This window comes from Halichoerus grypus, chromosome 12 (genome assembly GCF_964656455.1).
Source record: "Halichoerus grypus chromosome 12, mHalGry1.hap1.1, whole genome shotgun sequence".
Classification (NCBI taxonomy): Eukaryota; Metazoa; Chordata; class Mammalia; order Carnivora; family Phocidae; genus Halichoerus; species Halichoerus grypus.
Window position 1 is genome coordinate 56972105 of NC_135723.1, and position 23671 is coordinate 56995775.

The window sequence follows — 23671 nt, forward strand, 5'->3', positions numbered from 1 at the left end:
CACAGTGGGCGGCAGGGAGAGGCTGAACGTTCTAGGTAGAAGAACCGCATGGGCACAGTTCCCAAGGAGGAGAGGGCATGTTGAGTCCCGCAACCAAAAGAAGTGTGGCGAGGCCCGGGCAGAGCGGTTTGGGGAGATCGTTCACCAGCGTGGAGATAGACAATGGGTTCAGTGTTTGACCCGATGACTTGGAGGCACCAAATGCTGAGATGGGATGAAGAGAGATAGGGGAGGGGCTACAGATGGCTAAAGGGTCAAGGACAGAATTGTTTTATTTATACATTTATTTGCTGCCTTTATTTATTTATCTGAACAGAGCAAAATATTTCCTTTCTGCTCCCAGCCATCTGTCTTTTGTCCAAGGAGCGTGTAGTCAAACTCGGATGGGTGCCTGGAAGTGGGGGAGAGAGAGACAGCATGTTTTCCGTAGGAGGGAAGGAACCAGAAAAGCGGAGGAGGCTGAAGACACAGGAGTGAGGGGAGTCCGTGGGGCGTGTGCGAGATGGGAGACCGAGAGCGGCAATCCTCAGTGATGCCTCAGGTCCTTGCCGGCTCCTGGGGGCAGAATTGGCAGGTAAGTCTTACCAGAGAAATGAATTGTGCCAATTATTCAATGGCCTGCAGTTATCAAACATTGGCATGATCGTTGGTACCTGCAGAGGAGGCTCAGGGGAGGCTGTAATTCAAAAATGAGATAGATTAGTTGAGCTCTTTGATGAGAATCTGATTGACCTCTCCCTTCATTTAGCTGAGCCCATAGCCACCCCTTAAGTCTCCTTTCAGGAAAATTGATTTCAGTTGCACTTGATGGGCTCTCAACAGCAAAGGCAGAGGCTGCAAGTGCAGAGCTGGAGGTGGGTGCTCTCTTCCCTGCGGAGGAAAGTCCTTCTACCTCCTGCTCCTGACTACTGACCCCAAGGACAGCTTTTGGGGATGTTCTCTTCCTTCAAACAGTCGGGGGAGAACCAGATACCCAACACTTCTGTTCCTATTAAAGAAAAGCTCTGCCAACTTTGGTATATTACATTGTGGACGATTGTATGTTCTTGAAACGTAATTATGTAGAGGCTGTCAACATGTTAGACTCTGAATTCTTTTTCAAAAGGGAAAGACAGTAGCTTCTCTATGTCTCACAGCCCTTTGCTGATCTACCTGTTATAAAACTTATCGTATTATACTGATTTCTCTTCTTTTCATGTTTATCATCTCCAGTGTTCTATAAATTTTCCAAGAACATAATTTTTTCCACGATGAAATTCTTGACTCCTCCCTTCCCTTTATTTCTATATCCCATCAGCCACCAAGTGCTGTGAATTTTATCCTTTCTAATTTGTGTTCTTATGCCAGGGTGACACACGGTGTCTTTCATCCATGCTAACAGATAAAGTTTGGCCAGAATCAGGATTGGGACTAGGACGAAGTGAGTAAAGCACTTATCTCAGATACAAAAATTTTAAGGGAATGCCCCCCCGCCGAAAAAAACCTTCAGTTATCAGCTTAACAATAACCCACAACCCTCGGACCAACTTCTTCAGTCATCAAGATAAATATTTTAATGCAATATCTTAAAAAATCAAAATCAGTACCCAAAAAATCCATTATGAACAAATGCCAAAATTTTAGATAAAGAAGTGCCTTGCTGAGCCATATTAGAGCCTGAGGCAAAAGGAAAACTCAACACTGATCCTATCTTTATTTAAAATTTTGTGTTAAAATGCTATCTTGATGACTGAAGCTTTGGCGCCCCCTTAAATTTTGCACCCAAGACAAGTACCTTACCTGCCTGACCCTAGCCCTGTCCCTGGCTGGGATACTCCTAGATTGTTTAGGACAATATCCCTGACTTGCTTTTAGGTTTAGCAAATGCTGAGGACAGTAAGCTGTCTTCTGTCTATGACACCATCCTTGCCCCTTTTCAGTCTCCTCTTTTAGAGAACGCTTTAGTCATACTAAACCATTGGGAGGTCCCAAATAGTCTTTGCCTTTTCATACCTCTCTCTGGTGTATATGTTAAGCCGGCTGCTTGGGATGCTCTTCCCCCACTTGATAAATTCCCAGTCATTCATCTAACCATCACCTCCTCTTTGAGCCTTCTTTTACATCTCCATTTAGAATTTACTATTTACTTCCTCCTTCCACTTATGTTATAGCACCAAACATACTCCATTGCTACTATTTATTTATTGGTGTATTAGGAACAAATGTTTGTTTTAAATTGGTTCCAGAATACCATTAGGGAGAGAACTGTCTTTCCATCCTCTCTGAGGGCACAAACCATTTTTACTTAGCTATTAAAGGCAAGGTGACTCCATAACGTCGGAGGATTTGGGGATAGGCACACTTTCATTTCCCCATGGACTGTGAGTTTCCTGAAGACAGGGACCACGTCTTTTTCATCCTCTAGTAGGCATGTGGTGAGCTTTCAACAATATTTGACTAGAACGTGGACTCAGTGTGCTAACACTGCTTCTATCACCCCAGTCCTACTGGTTGGTAGTGGTAGATGTCCATCAGTGGAACAAAAGTAACAAAACATTACTCTCAAAAGCTATTCAGAGGTGACTGGGTGGCTCAGTTGGTTAAGCGTCTGCCTTCGGCTCAGGTCATGATCCTGGAGTCCTGGGATTGAGTCCTGTGTCGGGCTCCTTGCTCAGCAGGGAGTCTGCTTCTCCTTCTGCCCCTCACCCTGCTTATGCTCTCTCTCTCTCAAATAAATAAATAAAATCTTTTAAAAAAGAGCTGTTCAAAAGACAAATTCTTTTTTTTAAGATTTTTTAAAAATTTATTTTAGAGGAGAGAGTGAGAGTGTGAGAGAGAGAGAGAGAGCACGAGCAGGGGGAGGGGCGGAGGAAGAGGGAGAAGCAGACTCCCCTGCTGAGCAGGGAGCCCAACTCAGGGCTCGATCCCAGGACCCTGGGATCATGACCTGAGCTGAAGGCAGATGCTTAACAGGAAGGTAGCTGGTTAAAGAGAAGCTACCGGGGCGCCTGGTGGCTCAGTTGGTTAAGTGTCTGCCTTCGGCTCAGGTCATGATCCCAGGGTCCTGGGATTGAGCCCCGCATCAGGCTCCCTGCTCGGCGGGAAGCCTGCTTCTCCCTCTCCTACTCCCCCTGCTTGTGTTCCCTCTCTCGCTGTGTCTCTCTCTGTCAAATAAATAAATAAAATCTTTAAAAAAAATAAAATAAAGAGAAGCTACCAATCTGTGCTAGTTCTCCCTGGACGGGGGCAGAGTTAATTTGAGGTGAAAGGCTTTGGGAGCATAGGAAAATAATCACTGCACTGCTTTCAGTGGAATTCTTAGGACCAAAAGCCTATTCTTTGGGGGAAGGAAAGGGTTAGCAGCTGACTATTCTCTTTTTCCCTGAGAAGCCACTGGAAAGAAAGGAAGAAAGGAAGGAAAATAAAGTCAGTTGACTCGATAAAATCTCCTTGTAAATATACTGATACACCTCCTGGAAAGGAAACAAATGGATACTTATTAATGAGAGAGCACTTATCTATGAAAAGCTTTTTAGCAGGATGTACCTGGTCAGTCTAGGATGGCTTATGATAAATGAACCTGGAGTCTAAGGCTTTTTGGAGCATAGCTCCCTGGAAAACGACATGTAAACTATGTAACTATGTGAGTATAAAACTGAGATGTTTTATGACCCAAGTTGTTCTTTTGCTTTAGTGATGACACACATGACTTAGAGGTCTCATATGCTAAATCTGGACCAGAGCAAATTCTAATGTAGCAAGAAAGGACCCAGAGATCTGCTTTCATGGACCAGGGTCTCCAGCATTCACCTGTCCCTCACAATTACTTGTATTCTTGAAATTATTAGTAACTCTTGTTACTGGGCAAGATCTCTATCTCCTGTGAGTCTGATTTGACAACCTGACCCTTTGTGTTATCTTATCTTGAATATCCAAGTCTTATACACAGTTTATATTTTCTTTGTTTCCCTTAGTTTTTAGAGATATTACTTTAGGTGAGATATTTGTAAAGTCCTTGTGCCTGATACATACTGAAGCACTCAATAGCTATTAGTTTGCCCTCCTTCTTGTTCTTCAGGTATGTAGGCTTGTCTCAGTTATGCTATAGAAAACAGGAGAAAAAGAGGGCCCCATGCGGTAGTGGCATTTGGGATAGAATTGAAAGAGTTCACAAATACAAATGCTCAAGATGAAGGACCTGTTGAATATTTATACAGCCTTCCTTTCCTTTTTGGGGATTTTTCTCCATCAGGAGCTCTTCTCTGCTTGTTCCTAGAGAAGCCCCCAAAAGAAGTCCAGGGCACACTCATGGTAAGGCTGTAAAGGTCATGAGTAGAGGGTCAGTGATCACTCAGGCAGGGTGCCGTTCCTCATTTAATGCTTCTCAGTGTGGAGCACAACTCTCAGGTCTGCAAGCTCAGATACCTGATTTGTTAGTGCCTCAAGACAGAATCCATCTTTTAGGGACAGACTCACATTAACTAACCTCACAGAGGCTGAAGTATACAAATGCAAGCATGCGTGTATTTATTTATATGAAAAATAGAGGGAACAGGAGACATCCTTGTCCTCTGGCTGGCACATTCTCTATAAGCAGTCTATTTGGAAAACTAGAGTCAGAAGGTCACTTGGTGAGTAGGCATTCATTCCAAAAAATTTATTTAGTGCCTCCTACGGGTACCAGAAAACTTTGGGAACAGAGGTTACAGCAGTGAACAACACTTACAAATGCCTGCCCAAGGAGGGGGCACATTCCTAAGGAAGATGAGCCAAGGGACAAATAAACAACAGTTAAACATATCTCCAGATAGAGATTAGTCCTATAAAGAAAATAAAACAAGATGAGGAGATAGAATGTACTGGGTGACAAAGGGAAGGCATGTTATTTGGGAAAGTATGACAAGAAAAAGCCAGCCACATGAGCTGGGGCTGGGGAATTAGCAGGTGCAAAGGTCCTGACATAGAGTTGGCAAGTTTCTGGAACAGAGGGAAGGCCAGTGTGGCTATAGGAAAGTGAGTAAGGCAGAGTGGTGGGTGACACAGTAGAGAAGGAAAGCGGAGGTCAGTTCTCACAGGGCTTCGAGGGCTATGATTAGGAGTTAGGGTACTGTTCTACATGCAGTTCAAAGCAACCGGACGATTTCAGGCAGAGGAGTGACTTTATAAACGATTGTATGGCAGCTGGGTGGACAACAGATGGGAGGGCAGAGAGGAAGCAGGGAGACGTGTTAGGAGGCCACTGCAGTGGTCCCGATGGGAGATGATGGGGTTTGGGGTAAGAGCCATGGTGAAGACAGAAAAGATGCAAAAAACATTTTGGGAGTGCTGCTGATGGGGCTACTAGATGTATAGGAAAGGAAAGAATCAAGTATGCCTCCTGGGTTTGTATAGTCAGAAAAGGGGTATTAATGATGCATGTTTTGAATAGTATAGATACCTGGCTGCATTAGCCTGCTGAATCCTTCTTTATTCCTGCCTCCAAGACCAGAGAGATGAGTCAGGACCGTCCTCCTCGGGGCACAGTGGGGGTGAAGAGGTCCTGTCAGTGCTGCCTTTTGGTCCTCTTTTGCTGTGCATCCCTTCAGTTCATTCAGCCAGTCCTTATTAAGCACTTCCTGCATGGCTAACACTGTTTTAGGTCTTGGGACTATAGCAGCAGAGAAATAACACTGTCAAACATCAACAGTGTTGCGGGAGTGTTTGTGCTCTGTGGAACAGAGCCATTCCTCATCCCTCCCTTCTCCTCCCCCTTCTGTGAATCTTCTATAAAGCTTTCTTTGGGTCATCCCTCCACCAATCCACCCTCCTATCCAACCCTTCCACCTCCTTCCTCACCCCACACTGGGCAGAGCCTCGGCAGGCTTTTGCAGTCTGCACCCCCAAGAACCCTCTGTGGTTCTCCCCCTACCTCCAGCCGTGGACATTCAGCTCTCGCGAGTCTTCCCAATCTAACCTGGCAAACCAAAGGTTGATCATCTTGCAGATGAGGTGAAGCTGGGTTTTCTTCAGACAAAATCTAGGAGATGAGCCGAGGAACCGCAGGAAGCATCTGAAATCACCATGAGTCCATGAAACCAAGGGAATCCTAAAATACCTTTACCTCTGTGTCCTTAAAAAGCCTGTCTCTCTCAGTATCCCCTGCATCACATCAGAGCAGTGATTGGTGCTGACCAGACCTCAGCTCATTTGTAGAATGGGCCCCTCCTAAACACTTGTTCCTGCCGTCTTCTTATTCTCAATAAGAACAACTCACTTTATATTTGTACAACATTTTGCAAGTTAAAACGTGCTTTACCTATTTGGCGAGATCTCACTTCATCTTTAAACAACTGTGAGCAAGCAGACGGTGCGGATATCGACATGTCCTCTGAACATGTGAATGCCTTGTCTGAAGCCACAGGCCTTTCAGTCTGGTGGTATTTTTACTGTGGTCACATTACCCTTTCACTCAAAGCTTTAAAAAGAGCATGTTCTTTAGTAATCCCCATATCTCTATTAATATATACGTATGCGCAGGGTGCCTGGGTGGCTCAGTCGGTTAAGCGTCTGCTTTCGGCTCAGGTCATGATCCCAGCCCGAAGTGGGACAGGTTCTCGCAACCCATGAGATCAGGACCTGAGCCAAAACCAAGAGTGCGACACTTTAACTGACTGAGCCATCTAGGCACTCCCGTTTTTCAAATCTTGAGATATAAATTACATATAGAGGTTTTAAGCAAATGGTTTGATGAATTTTAACAAATGTACACATCTTAAAAGACATTGCTAGGAGTTGAATTGGTGGGTAATAGGGTAGATATATAATATTTTGAGAGTTCCAGTTTCTCCACAACCTCACCAACACTTGTACACTCAGTCTTTTAAATTTTAACCATCCTAGGGATGTATAGTGCAATCTCATTACAGTTTTAATTTATATTTCCCTGATGATTAATGATGTCGTCCATCTTATTATGACCAATATACTGTTACGTGTATATAGAATAATTTAGAAATTCAACCAAGTGAATAAACCAGCTAAAGAATTATAATTTTTTTAGTTTCCTTAGAATTGAGGGCTTCCGCAGAAAAATTTGGACATTCTGGTTTTCTTTTTCATGAACTCTACAGGCAAGATTCAGCTGATCATTTCTTTTCTGTCAACAAATTATTTGTAGCAAGCAGATATATTCAGAAGTATGCCATTAGCCATTCTTTCTAAGGCCAGTTGTCCCAGCAGTTAAATATTTGATGATTTCCGTAAGGACATTAGCTATAAAAATTTAAGAGGGCATCAGTGGGGTATAAGGAAAGTGTGGCCTTTGAAGTCATAGAGAATTAGATTTTGATCCTGGCTCAAGTTTCAGTTTTCTCACCTTAAAATGAAGACAAGTATACCTACTGTGTTCGTTTTTTATGGGTACTCTAACAAATTATACAACTTAAAACGAATTTACATTTTTGGAGGTCAGAAATCCAAAACTGGTCTCACTGAGAAATCAAGATGGCAGCAGGGCTGCATTCCAGCTTCTAGAGGCTGCCTCCGTTCCTTGGCGGGCGGCCCCTTTCATTTTCATTCATGGCTTAACAGGTGTTTCTCCGGTCGGGGTCCTGGGAGCACAGCTGGCTACAATAATAGCAACCAAATAGCATTTCTCTGGCGTAAGCCCCAGCCTGAGGAATTATAGGGCCTCCAGACCCCACCTGCACCCCCACCAGAGCCCTTCAGTTCCAGTGGTGACCTGAGGCAACTCACACGCCATCCCTGCTGCAGAGCACATTTCTAACTGCCGCGCCCCAGCAGTGGACCCCGCCTGTGCTCCCTCGCACCCGGCACCTCCCTCCCTCCTCTGCTGAGGTGCTCGCAGCCTCGCGAAGCCTGTGACACTAGGGCCAAGCCCTGAGCCACGCCTCAGTCAGACCCATGCACACCTAACCTTCTGGAGGTCCCCACCTCTGTTATCTGCTGGGGGTCCCCAGGATGGGGTTTACTCTGTCACTGCTGTCGCCCACATGCCAGTTCTGCAGGACTGTGTGGCTCACCCAGGCCACTGAAGTCACTGAAGCCATACCTCACTGCTGTCCCTTCGTCCACCCCTCTGACCACACTGCGCAAGTCTCCAGAGCACCGTTCCTTCCCGCCCTGGCTGGGCGGGCCCATGTCCATTACAACAACCTTCCAACAGATGGCAGTCTAGAGCCTTGAGGAAGCGATGCTTTTCTTTATTTTCAGTTGACACACATTACATTAGTTTCAGGTGTACAACATAGTGACTCAACTTCTCTACATACTATGCTATGCTTATGAGTGTCGCTACCATCTGTCCCCATACAACGCTATTCCAATACAATTGACTAGGGATGCCTTTTCTAATTCACAAAAATGTACTGGAGGGACTAGCAGCAGGGTTCCTGCCTCGGAAGGGCCTTCACAGCGTTATTACTCCTCTCTTGAAACATGTGAGACGGATGCAGCCCTGCGGCTCCTGTGCTTTCCAGTCCTGATGTCAGCCCAAAGGATCCGGAGAGCAAGTGCTAGGGTTAAAGAGCATGAAGGTGCCCAGCACGTGCTTCCACCCAGGCTAAAGCAGAGGAGTGCCCCTGCCCTGCTGCCCCCAAGCACCACCAAGCCCTCTCGGTCCCTAGAGAAGAGAGCCTCTGGCTGGACTGCGGGCCCGAGCACGCCTCGCACTCTCGCTTTCTGCCCTGCCCCCAGCTGCGGGAGGTGCTACCTCTCAGATGTATCAGGGTCAGGGGCCGGTTTCCTGTGCCCAAGGCAGCAGAAGTTTCTTCTTTTCTGCTCCGTGACTCCATAAGGCATTGCAACCAACGGGGTGCCTGTACGGGCCTTAGAGAGTGACATTCAAGGGTCCCCCAGGTGGCCTCGAATGTGCTCAGAGTGAAACCAGAGGCATGAGAAAGCTCAGGCTGCCTATTTGGATAGAATGAGTCACACACAGCAGAGGGTGTGAAATATTAAACGGTTCAGCCCGAAGCACTCTGATAGTTTAAATGCCAGTCACTACCCCAGGAAGCGGGGCTGCACTGGGGGAGAGGGTGTGGGGTGTGGGCAGGAAGTCGCAGACACTGAGGCTTGGGTGACCAGAGCAAAGGAGAGTGTCACCACAGACATAACAAGTTGTCTGTCGCCAGTGATGTCAATCAGTGGTTACGTGGGTCATTGGAACAGGTGACTCCAGAGGAAGATGATTTCTGCGAAGGACCCAGTCTGTATGGGGAATGAGCTGGTTCGTGACTGATAAATTAATGATGAAGTTAATGGTGAAATTAGTGATGAATCGGCCATGAGTGGCAGCTCAGCAGACATCAGCAAAGAGATTCCTACAATGGAAAAACCTTCCAGACCCTCTTCCTCCTTTCTTCCCGGAACTAGGAGCTGATGAAGGGGTCCCTGCACACAGTGCACAGCATGCACATGCTCAGTGAAAGCCGGGCTTCTATGAGATTCCTCAGTCTTCTTACGTCATATACATTGTCGTCAGAGAGCAGTTTTAGGAAGATGCCCGTGTTCTCAATTTCCTAGCTTTTTCTCTGAAAAGTCTCAGCTATTCCACCACTGCTTTCTGGAAAGATTAAGGCCATCACAGTGATATAAAGAAGAATAATGGTAATAATGGTATAATAATATCATCCGACTAACTAACATCTATACCTTAAAATCTTTCCTATGCATTATCCCATCTGAAGCTGTCAGTATTAGGATGCTGTGGAGAAAAATAAATAAAAGTTTTGGCAAAGTACTTTGTAAATAATTAAATACCAGTCATTCATCCCAGTAGTATTCTTTAAAAAAACAAAACAAAACAAAAAAAACAATACTTTTTACATAAAAAAAAAAAAAACCATGAAATACTTAGGGGTAAATTTAACAAAATCTGTGCAAGAGTTAAACTCTGAAAATTAAAATATTGTTAAGATAAACTGATAAAACTTAAATAAATGAAGATGCCATATTCATGCACTGGAACACTCGTTAATGTTGACATATCATTTCTCTACAAGTTGATCGAATATTTCAACAGAATCCCAATCAAAAATCTACAAACTGGGGCGCCTGGTGGCTCAGTTGGTTAAGCGACTGCCTTTGGCTCAGGTCATGATCCCGGGGTCCTGGGATCAGTCCCACTTCGGACTCCCCCTGCTCTTTGGGGGGCCTGCTTCTCCCTCTCCCTCTGCCTGCCACTTCCCCTGCTTGTGCTCTCTCTGTCTCTCTCTGACAAAGAAATGGATAAAATCTTAAAAAAAAAAAATCTACAAACTGATTCCAAAAGTTATATGGAACTGCACAGGATCTAGAATAACAAAAATGACTTTGAAAAAAAGTTGAAGAACTGAGACGTTCTGATTTGAAGCTGTAATGTCAAGCTACAGTTATCAAGAAAGTACGTTACTGGCATATGCATTCATCCTGGTAGCATTCTGAGGGAAAGTAGTCTTAAGCAATTGTAAGGGCTTTCACCATAAATAAGCCACCATAAAAATCTGTTCACATCAGTCCTCCCTTTAAATTGTCCTTCTGTCTTTTAAAAATGTTGCAGTGCTAAACTAGAAGGAGCAGAGCAAAGGTTTCAAAGCAAGTGGATAGAAAGGACTTCTAAAGGCTCCTTAGGCAGGAACAAAGAGCACAAATTGACATTTAATTGCACCAACTCCTTCACAGTGTCATTTTATGACAGTGGTCTTTTTCTTGAACTTTTAGCCGATACACAGAGTCCTGCTTCTCCTGCCCCCCCCCCCCCCCCGCCCCGGCCCCGACCTCATGCCATCTCACCCCCTGGCAGGAAACTTTACCCAGGAGATTTTTTTTCCCTTACCCTTTTAACAACTGTGTAATTAGCGCATAATCTAAAAGGTTAAGAACCACCTACATTTTTATTTACTTGTTTTCCAAAAGAACAAGCTAGGTGCAATAGTTAATTTTTGTTGCTTGTCTTCTGGCCATGAGGTCACACTACCTTACTTAAAAGTTACACATTTGTAGGTTAATGGTGACTCCCTCTCTTCAAACAAGTAAAAGTAGTTTGTACTTTTTGTCATTTTTGCTTTTTTGGCTTATTTGATATTGCCTAAAAACACTGATGGTTATGTGATAATGGGCAAGTTCCCTTACCCCAAGGAAGGTCACAGATATGAAACAGATTGAGGCTTGAGGATGAGAAGAAAGGGCTCCCTCAACTGTGAACCCCAAGATGCAGAGGTCAGGGTAGAGAAGATTCCTGAGGACATTCTGGGGCTGCAGTCAGTAACCTTCTGTAGACCCAGCCACCCTGGCCATGATGTGTGTGCTTACACCTGAGGAGCTATGTCATTAAAGGACTCTAGTGCTGGCCTGGAGCACCCAGAGTGAGCCAGGAGACAGATACTTCTTTTTCTGAGTGACCCAGGACCAGAGGCATGATGGTAGACCAGCAATTATGAGCTCATCAATGGTTCAGCTCATCAAAACCTTTTACTTGGATGGCCAGGGATCATATCAGACGATGGGGTCAACAGATACCAGTGGTGAAATCGGCCTCATCAATAGGAGTTTCTGTTGGGTTGGGTTGAATTTGGTGATGGAATCTGGGAGAAAAGAGTATAGAATGACTCTACAGTGTTTGACCTGAGCAGACAGATGATCAGACAGTGGATGGAAAAAGGGTAGCAGATGACCGTTTGGCCCATTTGTAGGGATCATTTTTACCCCAGACAGGAAGCTTTGAAAATGTTTGGGGTGATAGTTTAAGGGATATTATCAATGGGTTTGTAAATCATATCAAACACAATTGTATTTATAAGAAAATCAATTAAAATGGTTTTCAATTGACTATTAACAATAACTAAATACCTAAACGCAATAAATTTTGTTGATTTTGTAAGGATGTTTTGTAAGATGCTGTCCTAACCGTAGATGCTGGTAGGCTGTTGGAAGTGTCAGTTTTTGATAGGATTAAAATGTTGGAAGCATTTGGGGCGCCTGGCTGGCTCAGTCGGTTGGGCTTCCAACTCTTGGTTTCAGCTCAGGTCATGACCTCAGGGTCGTGGGCTCAAGCCCTGCATCCCACTCACTTTGCAGTCTGCTTGTCTCTCTCCCTCTGCTCCTCTCCCGATCATGCTTGTGCGTGCACTCTCTCTCTCAAATAAATAAATACATAAATCTTTAAAAATAAATAAATAAATGTTGGAAGCATTTGGGGCACTTGGCTGGCTCAGTCAGTAGAGCATGAGACTCTTGATCTCGGGGTTATGAGTTCAAGCCCCACGTTGGGTATAGAGATTACTAAAAAATAGAATGTTAAAAATAAATAAGTAAATAAATGTTGTAAACATTTGTGAGTGGCGCTAAGAGAGTACCTGGGGAATACATAAGATGACTGACTGGCTTCAGAGGCCCAGGCACAATATAGGTCACCACCAGGTAATGCTCTGGTTAACAATCCAGATCAGTATATCCCGACGGAGCCTTAAATTCCAATGTCCCCACTTATAGCCAGCTGCCCTTCCATTCATTGCTGTGATAAATATCTATCGACTGGCCTTTCTATCTCAGCTATTGGTCTGGAGATAAAACCCTCAGCAAAGTCCTGACTGATGTGGGAGACAAAGGCAGAAGAAAAATTATTAAATTTCCTTACTACTTACAGCCAATGGACAAGTCCTTGAAATAGGCAGAGTGACATTCCTCTAGGGACTCAGCTGCCTCGATGTTAATACCTTGCTGAGGGCAAAAGACAATCCAGGACTCTGTAAGTCTACTTTAACATATAGAAATTCCTTTGGAAGCTCCCTTTTTCTTTATCTTCCCCCCACCCCCTCCAAGAGACATGTTAGGAATCATCCTCCAAGCATATAGCCCACTGATATATATCTGAAGGGTCTCATGACTGAGAGTTTACTAAACAGTAATAAATGACCTTTCCTCACAATAGCTAGGCCCCTCAGGGTCCTTGAAAACTTGTTTCCAAAATACCTTGGAAGTTTGTTCTGTCCCTAACTCCCTCCCAACTTGAAAGTCTATAATGGACCACTCCTCATGACCCCAGTGCCGCTCTTTCTGCCCACGGTCCTGTCCCCGGGGTTTAATAAAACCATCTTTTTGCACCAAAGATGTCTCAAGAATTCTTTCTTGGCTGTCGGCTCTGGACCCCAACAACACTACTCCAAAAAAAAAAAACACGTCAGGGATGGTGAGAAATTATCTCTTTTGAAGCTGAAGCCAATAGGAGTTGCTGTTGGGTTGGGTTGAATTTGGTGATGGAATCTGGGAGAAAAGAGTATAGAATGACTCTACAGTGTTTGACCCGAGCAACTGGGTAAATACAGATGCTTTTTATGTAAATGGGTAAGACTTGAGGAGGAGCAGGCTTTGAAGGGAAAGGTAAGAGTTATTGATAGGCTAAACTTGAGACACTGTTAGATGACAGTGGAGATGTCAAATGGGCAGCTAGATATGGAGGCTGGGGCTGAAGGAGAGGTCAGGGATGAGATATTAATTTGGGAATCATAGTGTACAGATGGCATCCAAAGCCACTGGGCTGGGCGAGATCACGTAGGGAGTGGGCTTGGCTAGAGAAGATGTCCATGGCCCAGCACTCCCCAGTGAGGGATCATGAAGGTGAGGGGGAGTTCAGCCAAGACTAATGAGAGGCCAGGGAAGTCAGAGGCAAGTCAGAAGAGTGCAATCCAGAGATGAGAGGGTTTCAGCAAGAAGTAGAGCGTGACCAACCCTGGCAATTACAATCAAGATTGATGAAGACTGTGAGTCAACCCAACATTGGATTTGGCAACATGAGGGAAAAGAGTTTTTCAGGGCACATAGTGGGAATAAAACCTGATGGGAAAGAAAATGGGAGGAGAGCAAGTAGAGACTGTGAATATAATCAACTCTTGAATTTTCCTCTGAATAGAAGCAGAGAAATCAAACTGGAGGTGATCTGGGGCCAAAGGGTGGACTTTTTTAAAAATGGGAGATATTGTAGCATGTTTATTTGCTGATAGGAATGATTCAGTAGAACAGAAAAAAAGTGATGATGCAGGAGTCCAGATGAATCCCAAAACAAATAGCCCAGTTACTCAAAGCTTTTGGATTCCAGGATGTATGCTCCCTTCCTTCCTCAACGGCTTCACTAATACCTGGGGTGTAAATTGGAAAGGGTCCCAGATCTGGAGCAGATAGATGACAACAACAGGTAATACATGTACTTGGATGTTCAAATTTCTCTTGTAAATTATTACCTCATTATATCTTGACATTTAACAACAGGATTTTACATTTAAATTTACATTCTTCAATCTTTTTTTTTAAATCTTAACACAACAAGAAAAAGTGAATTGAACCATTGTTGGGTGGATAACTCAGGTTTCAATAGCGACACCTAGTGGCAGTAAATAGCACCAGCTAAAAAGAATTGAATTTCTGACAAGCCAGTTTTCCCTTTTTTTCTTCCTCAGGGTAGTTGCAACTGTATTGTATTAAATAAACATCCCTAAAGTTTCTTGAAGTGGTCCGAGGAGGGACGTCTCCAGAAAAGGGAAAAATCTACTTGCCTGGTGGATAGGATGGGGGTCCAGAGTCATAATTTAATTTGAGTAACAAGGACAAACTATTCATCTTCTGAGCTTAAATGCTCTTTGAGTAATTTTGGGGTGTTGGGTTCTCCCCTGACCTGAATTTTCTGAGGAGTGGTTTGGTCTGTTACATACAATTGTTTTGCTGAATAAACTGAAGGGAGGGTTGGAGTAGACTCTAGCCAACAGAAGGTCTCACCTTACGACTTTGAACTATGGTGTAAGGGCAGTCGCTGGGGCTCACGTCCAATGAATTTTTGTTGACTCTTAATTTATAGCTTCTCCCAAGACCCCTAGAAGAGGGCTACAGTGAGTTTTATTTTATTTTTTTAAAGATATATTTATTTATTTGAGAGAGCACGCATGAACGAGCGGGGCAGGGAGGGGCCAAAGGGAGAGAGAGAATCTTAGGCAGGCTCATGCCCAGGATGGAGCTCGATTGGGGGCTCAATCCCAGGACCCTGAGATCATGACCTGAACCGAAATCAAGAGTCGGTCCCTTAACTGACTGAGCCACGCAGGCCCCAGTGTTAAAGGCAGCTTTAAATTTCATCTTTTTGCCAATAGCTTGATGCTGCTGAATGTCCTCAAGAATCTACAATTCCCCAAATGCGAGAGCTCATGCAAGTTCATTAGTGTCACAGGCACATCACATTCTCAGTCTTTATTTTAAATAATGAAAAGAATAAACTGGGCAAATAGATGAAAACATTCAAAATGATAAAGGGAGAAACACAGCTGAAAAAATGTTTCTACCCTGAAGTATTTACCATAATACTATCACAAAAGATCACGACACATATGGGATATTACAGGGATTAGGAGAGAAATAAAATTCATGGATTGGGCTTACAAATCAACTTCTCATTTGGATTCTGAGGCAAAAAACAAACAAACAAACAAACAAACAAACAAAACAACCAAAAACCATGAGGCAAAGTGCCGGTAACTGTAGATTTGCGGTCATTTGGTTTTCAAGTACTTTGTGAAAACAGATTTCTTCCCATCCTATTCCAGCCTGGTACGTATTTTCGTATTAGCTTCGTTCTTGGCACTTTGAATGTGTAAGGAAAAATTTGTGTTTGGTTGGAAATTATACATTGTTTATACTCTAGAGGACACCCCTCTGGATGTTATGTGATTCCAGTGACATGGAAGCGATTTTGTAACTTTGTAAATTGTAGATGACTGAGAACAATGCAGAATAATTCCTGTGTATAGACATGCAAATTTCATCCCGTCTAGTAGAGGTTCAATTGACTTCCTTCTTCTACAGTGAAAGGGGTCAGTTTTGCCTCTATTTGTGCATTCATTTCAATATTCCTACTCTTTAAAGATATTTCATTTTTTCAACTTCTCCTTTAAACTGGTTGTGAGACTCTTCCCAATTTCATGAATAAAATAACACATTTTCACTTTATATCTGTATTTATGTCATGATTCTACCTTACTTTGAAAATATCATTTTTGAAGTTACCAAATTATTTTGAAAATAATCTTTGAAAATTATCATGGTTTCTATCTTTTTTTCCCTAAAAGTTCTTATGTTAATTCTATTTTATATTGCCTTACTGGGGGCACCTGCGGGGCTCAGTCGGTTAATCGTCTGCCTTCGGCTCAGGTCATGATCCCAGGGTCCTGCGAGCGAGCCCCGCATCGGGCTCCCCGCTCCACGGGAAGCCTGCTTCTCCCTCTCCCACTCCCCCTGCTTGTGTTCCTGCTCTCGCTATCTCTCTCTCTGTCAAATAAATAAATAAAATCTTTAAATATATATATATATATTGCCTTACTATATTTTATGTAGTTTTTAAGTTGCCCTTAAACTCTTTATGAAATAAGTTAGGGTATAAATGAATAGAGTAAGTGCTTAACAATCAAAATTTTTGTTTGTTTGCTTGTTTCTTTAACAAGCAAAATGTTTAGGGGATCTCTAAAGTTCTTTCTTTGATATTCTATTCATCTGGGAACAGGAACTTTCGGGTAAAGCTTTTTGTACGATATGACTTTTTTTATTCTGGTAAAATATATAACTACAATTTGCCATTTTAATAATCTTTTAAGGCATATGCTTTTTTAAAAGGAGGGTATGATAGTTCCTTGATAAAATACATTGATCCAGGGGACAGTGATGTCTTAGCCATGTCCCAAGTTCAGAATTTGATCCCCCCTGATTTGCCACTGGGAGGGTCCACCAGCCCATTTTCATGATTTGGAACAAAGGGCATTAATACCATGATGCGGTTGGGTAGAGAGAGCTTGGGTTACCCCACTTCCTACTGTCACTGTTGGAAACCACAAATGCTTGATTTAAATAAATTTTTGAAGACAGAATTCAGCTATGAAATTTCCTGTGATAACCATGCTTCCTGTGACAACAATTGGGGGGGGGAACTAATCAGAGTAATCAACTTCTTGCAGGAAACTTGTGATATATGCTGACTGTTGGTTTTGCTTAAGGAAGTTGGGAAAAAATGAGGGAGGGACCAGCTTGCCATTGGCCAGAGTTTCAATCATCTGTATAACTCAAGACAGAAAACAAGTCTTAGTGGTTTTAGAAAAGACTGTTTTATGATCTGTCAAAATTGAAGGTGTTTTGATTGCCTGGGACAGACCCTTCATCATTGTCATCATCATTGTCATTATTATTTATGAAGAAACTAGAGTGTCAGGACACTCTGAGACACAGGATGGACAAAGGATGCTACTGTCCTTTTTTTGTTGACAAAATCCAAGACTAAACGTGACCCCGAGGTCATCTGTACTGCTTCGGCACCTCTGCCTGAAGGAGCGTGTCTTAATTATCCAAATAGTCCAGAGCACCAGAACCCCGGGCATATGGGGGCGGGTCACAAAGGGATGGGGCTGTCCCCACTCCAGGCCACCGAATCTGCCAAGGGGAGCAGGTGACTGTTCCAAAAAGGGAAGGCGTTCTGAAGGCTTTCATTGCTTTCTTTGGGACAGAAAATGTGAACTAGAAGCACTCAGTCTTAACTCTCAGACACGATGGGTGAGATTTTTTTTCCTTAATAGAAATATTTTTTAAATAACCAGTACAGTCTTTTAATAGAGACATTCTTCATAGGAAAATTGCAAACATTACAAATTCCCTTCTGAAGAACAAACTCATAGTCTGTGTTCTGGGAAGGCACACAAAGATGCTGACAATGCTTCCCTTGAGAAAAATAGGTAACAGTCGGTTAAATGTCTGCCTTCAGATCAGGTCATGGTCCCAGAGTCCTGGGATGGAGCCCCACATTGAGCTCTCAATGCTCTCTGCTCAGCGGGGAGTCTGCTCCTCCCTCTCCCTCTCCCTCTGCCTGCAGCTCTGCCTACTTATGCTCTCTCTGTCAAATAAATAAATAAAATCTTTAAAAAAAAAGAAATTTTTACAATTATATATAATGTCATAGAAAGTGCTTATTATAAAACAAGTGAAAGGATGTAGAATTATAAATTGAATATGATTAAAATTATTTTAAAAATATTATGTATTGAAAAGTAACATAAAGGAAATCAATTAAATATTAATGGCAGTTGTGTTTGTTAGAAAATTTAAGTGATTTTTTCTTTCTTTTACTTTTATTTTCCTGTTTTCTTTGTGATAAAAATAAAATACTATTTTTATTTTATTTATTTATTTATTTAATTTTATTTTTTTAAAGATTGTATTTATTTATTTGACAGAGACAGAGATAGTGAGAGCAGGAACACAAGCAGTGGGAGTGGGAGAGGGAGAGCAGGCTTCCCGCCGAGGAGGGAGCCCACTGCAGGACCCGATCCCGGGACCCTGGGATCATGACCTGAGCCGAAGGCAGACGCTTAGTGACTGAGCCACCCAGGCGCCCCTAAAATACTATTTTTAAAACTAACATCTCAGGGTGCCTGCTTGGCTCAGTTGGAAGAGTGTGTGACTCTTGATCTCTGGGTCGTGACTTTGAGCCTCACGCAGGGTATAGAGATTACTTAAAAAATAAAAATAAAACTTTAAAAAAATTTAAAAACCAACACCTTTTTTTTTTTTTAAGATTTAATTTATTTATTCGAGAGAGAGTGAGTGAGAGAGAGAGCACAAGCAGGGGCAGGGGGCAGAAGCAGAAGGAGAAGCAAATTCCCTGCTGAGCAAGGAGCCCAATGTGGGACTCGATCCCAGGACTCTGAGATCATGACCTGAGCCGAAGGCAGACACTTAATCGACTGAGCCACCCAGGCACCCCTAAAAACTAACATCTTATCTTTGTTTAGCATTTTCATGTTACAAATGTCTTTCATAAACTGCATATCATACTTAGAAATGCAGTGATCCTATGTGATAAGTAGGGCAGAAAATATTAGTCCCAAATTACAGAAGAAGAAATTGAGGTTCAATGATTTGTCCAATATTACAGTTGTCCAAGAGTCTGCATAATGGATGCATGAAAAGTAAGTAATGTTTTTAAATGCCTATGAGGGGCTCCTGGGTGACTCAGTGGGTTAAGTGTCTGCTTTCGGCTCAGGTCATGATCACAGGGTTCCTGGATTGAGCCCCCGAGTTGGGCTCTCTGCTCAGGGGAGAGCCTGCTTCTCTCTCTCCCGCTCCCCCTGCTTGTGCTCTCTCTCTCTTCAAATAAATAAACAAAATCTTCAAAAATAAAAATAAAAAATAAATGCCTGTGAAACTGCATTTCAAAATACAACCATGTCCATGAATTCCTTATGATTAAACCTATGTCTATGAAGCTATTTGGATTGTCATTAAACAGGAAATGGAACAATCTTATTAATCTTATTAATAAGATTAATTTCACTAATTTCAATGGCAAGACTTACATGAACAAAGAGCAACCTCAACAAACAATTCAACATTGTGGGCTCTCGTGTCTTATTTAATTTTCACAACTTTATATGATGGGTGTAATTATTCCCATTTAAGAGGTAAAGAGGCTGAGGTTAAGACAAGTTAAGCAATTGCCCAAGTTTGTACAGATGATAATTGGCAGCTGGGATTTGATGCTAGATCTTTTGACTCCAAGCTCAGAGGTTATTTTGTTACATGATAGTTGCCCATCTCAGCCACATATCCTCTCCTCTCTTCTTCCAAAATATTAGCACATCTCTTTCCATTATCCAGGCTAATTGCTCTCTATTGAGGATTATTCCCCTTATCACTGAGGTGGACTCAGTGCCCAAGATGGTTCTGGCACTGGGAAAACATAGGCTGAGAAGAGTATGACCAGCATTTCCTTCTGACCTCTTTGGTATGGGGCTTGAAGACCTGAACTAATGGCTCCAGGAGCTGCTCCAGCCTTTTTCATTCTACCAAGCCCTTTAGAGAATCTACTCACTATCTCTGTATCATCCATGACCTTCTTCATTGGGGGCCTCACTTATAGAGCATATCAGGACCTAAAAAAGAATTTTTAATATGTTTTATTTAAAAAATTACTAAGTAGGGCGCCTGGGTGGCTCAGTTGGTTAAGCGACTGCCTTCGGCTCAGGTCATGATCCTGGAGTCCCTGGATCGAGTCCCGCATCGGGCTCCCTGCTCGGCAGGGAGTCTGCTTCTCCCTCTGACCCTCCCCCTCTCATGTGCTTGCTCTCTCTCATTCTCTCTCTCTCAAATAAATAAATAAAAAATCTTTAAAAAAAAAAAATTACTAAGTAATAACAAATAATAAAGAATAATTGCTAATTACTAATTTATAATCAAATACAAACTTTTAACGTTTAATTTAGTTACAAAAGTAATATTTGTTCATTAAAAGTACAAGCCAAATGTATAAAACCAAATATTAATCCTCTCCAACTTTTCTCCATTCTTCACACCTGAGGTAACCGAAGTTAATAGTTGATGTAGAACCTTATAAATATGCATAAATATGTATAGGTTACTTCGTGGTTTGATATTTACAAATATAGGATCATAGTGTAGGATCATAGGATCAAATTGCCCAGCAATTTGATTTTTTTTCCACTTAATTATATTTCATATATATCTCTTCAAGTCAATGGATATATTTGTTTGGATATAAGTTTAGTTGCTATAACAAAGGGATTACAAATTACGGAAACTTAAATGAGACAAAGTTTATTTATCCAGTCAACCTGACTGGGCTAACACAGCTATTATAACTATGTTCCATGAGCATAAGCATGAGTTAAAGTAAACATACTTGAAATGTATGGAAAGATAAAAGTCCTCAGCAGAGATACAGAAGCCATGTAAACCTCAGAACTAAAAAATATAGTATCAGAAATTAAAAATTCACTGGATATGCTTAATGTCAGGATGGAGAAAAGAACCAGTGAACTTGAAAGTACATCAATAGAAATTATCTACTCTAAAGAGCAGAGGAAAAAAAGACTGAAAAAAAAATAACAGATTCAGAAACCTGTCAAAAGGTTGAACACATGTTTCCTTGAAGTCCCAGAAGGAGAGGTGAAAAATTTGGCTTAGACAAAAATTTTGAAGGAAAGAGATGGCTGAAAACTCAGAATTGGTGAAAGACATACATTTAGAGATTCAATAAGCTCAGCCATCCCCAAACAGGATAAATTAACACACAACCATTCCTAGACACTTCATAGTCAAATTGCTGTAAAAAAGAAAAAAAAAAAAATCTTAAAAGCAGCTAGAGAAAAAGGACACATTACATACAGGGGGGATCAATATGGGATTCTCATCAGAAAACCAAGAAGTTTTTCTCATCAGAAGCCACAGACAATGGAGGAACATATTTAAAGTGATCAAAGAAAAGAATTGTCAACCTAGAACTTTATAGCCTGAAAAAATTACCTTCCACAATGAAGCTGAAATAAAAGACATTCTCGAAGGAGAAAAACTAATGGAATTTGTCTCCAGCAGCCCTACTCTAAAAGAATTGTGAGAAGTCCTTTGGGCTGAAGAGAAGGGATCCCAGAAGGAAATATGTATCTTCAGGAGTGAAAAGAGCAACACAAATGGTAACTATCTGTTCATATAAATATGAAATATATTATATATAAACATAAAAGATCATTTTTTTCTTCTTGAGTTCTTTGGAATATGTGTGACTGTTGAAACCAAAAATTATAACATTATCTGGTGGGGTTTTCAATATATATGCATGTATTAGAAATGACAACTATAACATAAAGGTCAATTGAAGGGGAGTTGAAAGAAGTATATATATATATTATATATATATAGTTACAAGGCTTCTATATTTTACTTAGACTGGTAAATATTAACTCTAAATTGCATAAGTTTAAAAATGTATATATAATTCTAGAGCAATTATTAAAGGGGAAAAATATGAACAGATATAGTCAAAAAGCCAATAGATAAGTTAAAATGGAGTACAAAAAAATGTTTCTAATAATCCAAAAGAAGGCAGAAAAGAAGAACAGAGAAATGAAAAACATGTCAATAATTACATCAAATATAAATGGCCTGAACATATTAATTAATATTGTCAGATTGAATAAACAAGACCCAACTATATGCTATTTACGAGAAACCCATTTTAAATATGACACATACATAGGTTAAAAGTAAAGGATGGATAAAGATATACCATGCAAACACTAATCAAAAGAAAGCTTGAGAACTTACACCGATATCAGACAAAGTAAATTTCAGAAGAAGGGATACTACCAAGGAGTGATACTATACAATGATAAAAGATTAATTCACCAAGACAACATAACAATCATAACTGTGTATGTACCTAATTATAGGGCTTCAAATTGCATGAAGCAAGAGTTGATGGAATTACCTGAGAGAGAAAACTCTCCCCCAATCCTAACAGAATACACAATCTTTTCAAGTCACAAGAAATATTCACCAAGATAAACCATTATCTGGGCCTGAAGAATCTTAACACATTTAAAAGAACTGAAATCATACCAAGTGTGCTCTCTGACCATAATGGAATTCAACTAGAAATCAATAACAGAAAGATGTCTGGAAATCCAAAAATCTATAAATGAAAATTTAATAAATATCACTTGAGTGTTTCCCCAAAGTTTTAGCAAAGCAAATCCCCATGTAGGAGAATGTTTGTTTCCTGGAGAGAACTTCTTTTTTTTCAAAGGTGGTTTGGAGGACAAATGAGACTCAGGAATGATCTCTGGTACAAATATCTTAGAAGAGGGAGTATATGAATAGAAATAGCATGGGGTCTGGGACTGTCTGTGTGACATTAAGGAAAACACTCCACCTCTGTCTCACTTCCCTGTGGCAGAGTCACTACCGAAGACTCTAGAATCTGAATATTGGGCTTCCAATCCTGACACCATCACTTACCCATGTGTGATCTTGGACAAATTAATTGACTTCCCTGTGCTTCAGTTTCATCACTCGTGTAATAATAATAGTAATAATAATAATAATAATAATTCAGGTCATCATATGTCCTGGTTTGTCTGTGACAGTCCTGTCTTATGTTTGTTATTTGGCTATAATTAGTAATAGTGTCCTGATTTTGGTGATAAATTATATGCTCACTCTAATAATAGTACTTATATATTACAGGGTTGTTGAGAGGATTGAATTTGTCATTATGCAGAGTGTTCTAGAATGGTGCAGGCAGTCAGGCTCATATCCATCCTTTCAGTATATTTGATTGCCTGCTGTGGCCCAGGTGCTTTCCTAGATGCTAGGCTATGGTGCAAACACCACACTCAGGGTCAGGGGCCTGGCATAGTGATCAGGTGCACAGACTCCGATGCTAGACTACCTGAGTATGAATCCTGGCTCTACTCTCTAATAGCTGTGTGACTCTGAGCAAGTAATTTTAGTTCACACTTGTCATATGAGTTGTTATGAAGATTAAATGGGTTAAATTTGCAAAGCACTTAGATTAATACCCGGTACATAGTAAGTGCTATATAAATATTTGTTAAATAGAACTTATATTCCCAATGTTGGAAGATTAGATGCATTGGTATATGCAATGTTTATATGTATTTGTACTGGATATTTACCTTTCATTACTGAAGGTGTCCATTCTGGTATTTTTCTCAATACAAAGGAAATCTCCAAAGGTGTACGGGTGGCTCCCCTACTTCTAGAGACAGTAGACTTCCAGCAACTTTTAGAGGACATTTTGTTTTTCTAGATTAAAAAAATATAGTCCTGTTATATTCTCACAACAACCGTAGTATTATTAATATGGTTCTTACAACGA

The 23671-nt window shown here is 41.5% G+C and overlaps 1 long non-coding RNA gene across 2 annotated transcripts; it reads right to left on the reverse strand.

Annotated features, from left to right (window-relative positions):
* Window positions 1-254: 254 nt before the first annotated feature.
* LOC144379576 (uncharacterized) lies at window positions 255-23603 on the reverse strand. 2 transcript variants are annotated; one of them, XR_013442787.1, is made up of 4 exons: window positions 23469-23603; window positions 5888-6028; window positions 5417-5626; window positions 255-555 (listed from the first exon to the last, which is right to left on the reverse strand). It is a non-coding gene; the product is annotated as an uncharacterized LOC144379576 (long non-coding RNA). The 2 variants fall into 2 exon arrangements; XR_013442788.1 differs by lacking the exon at window positions 23469-23603 and adding an exon at window positions 7450-7611.
* Window positions 23604-23671: the final 68 nt, after the last annotated feature.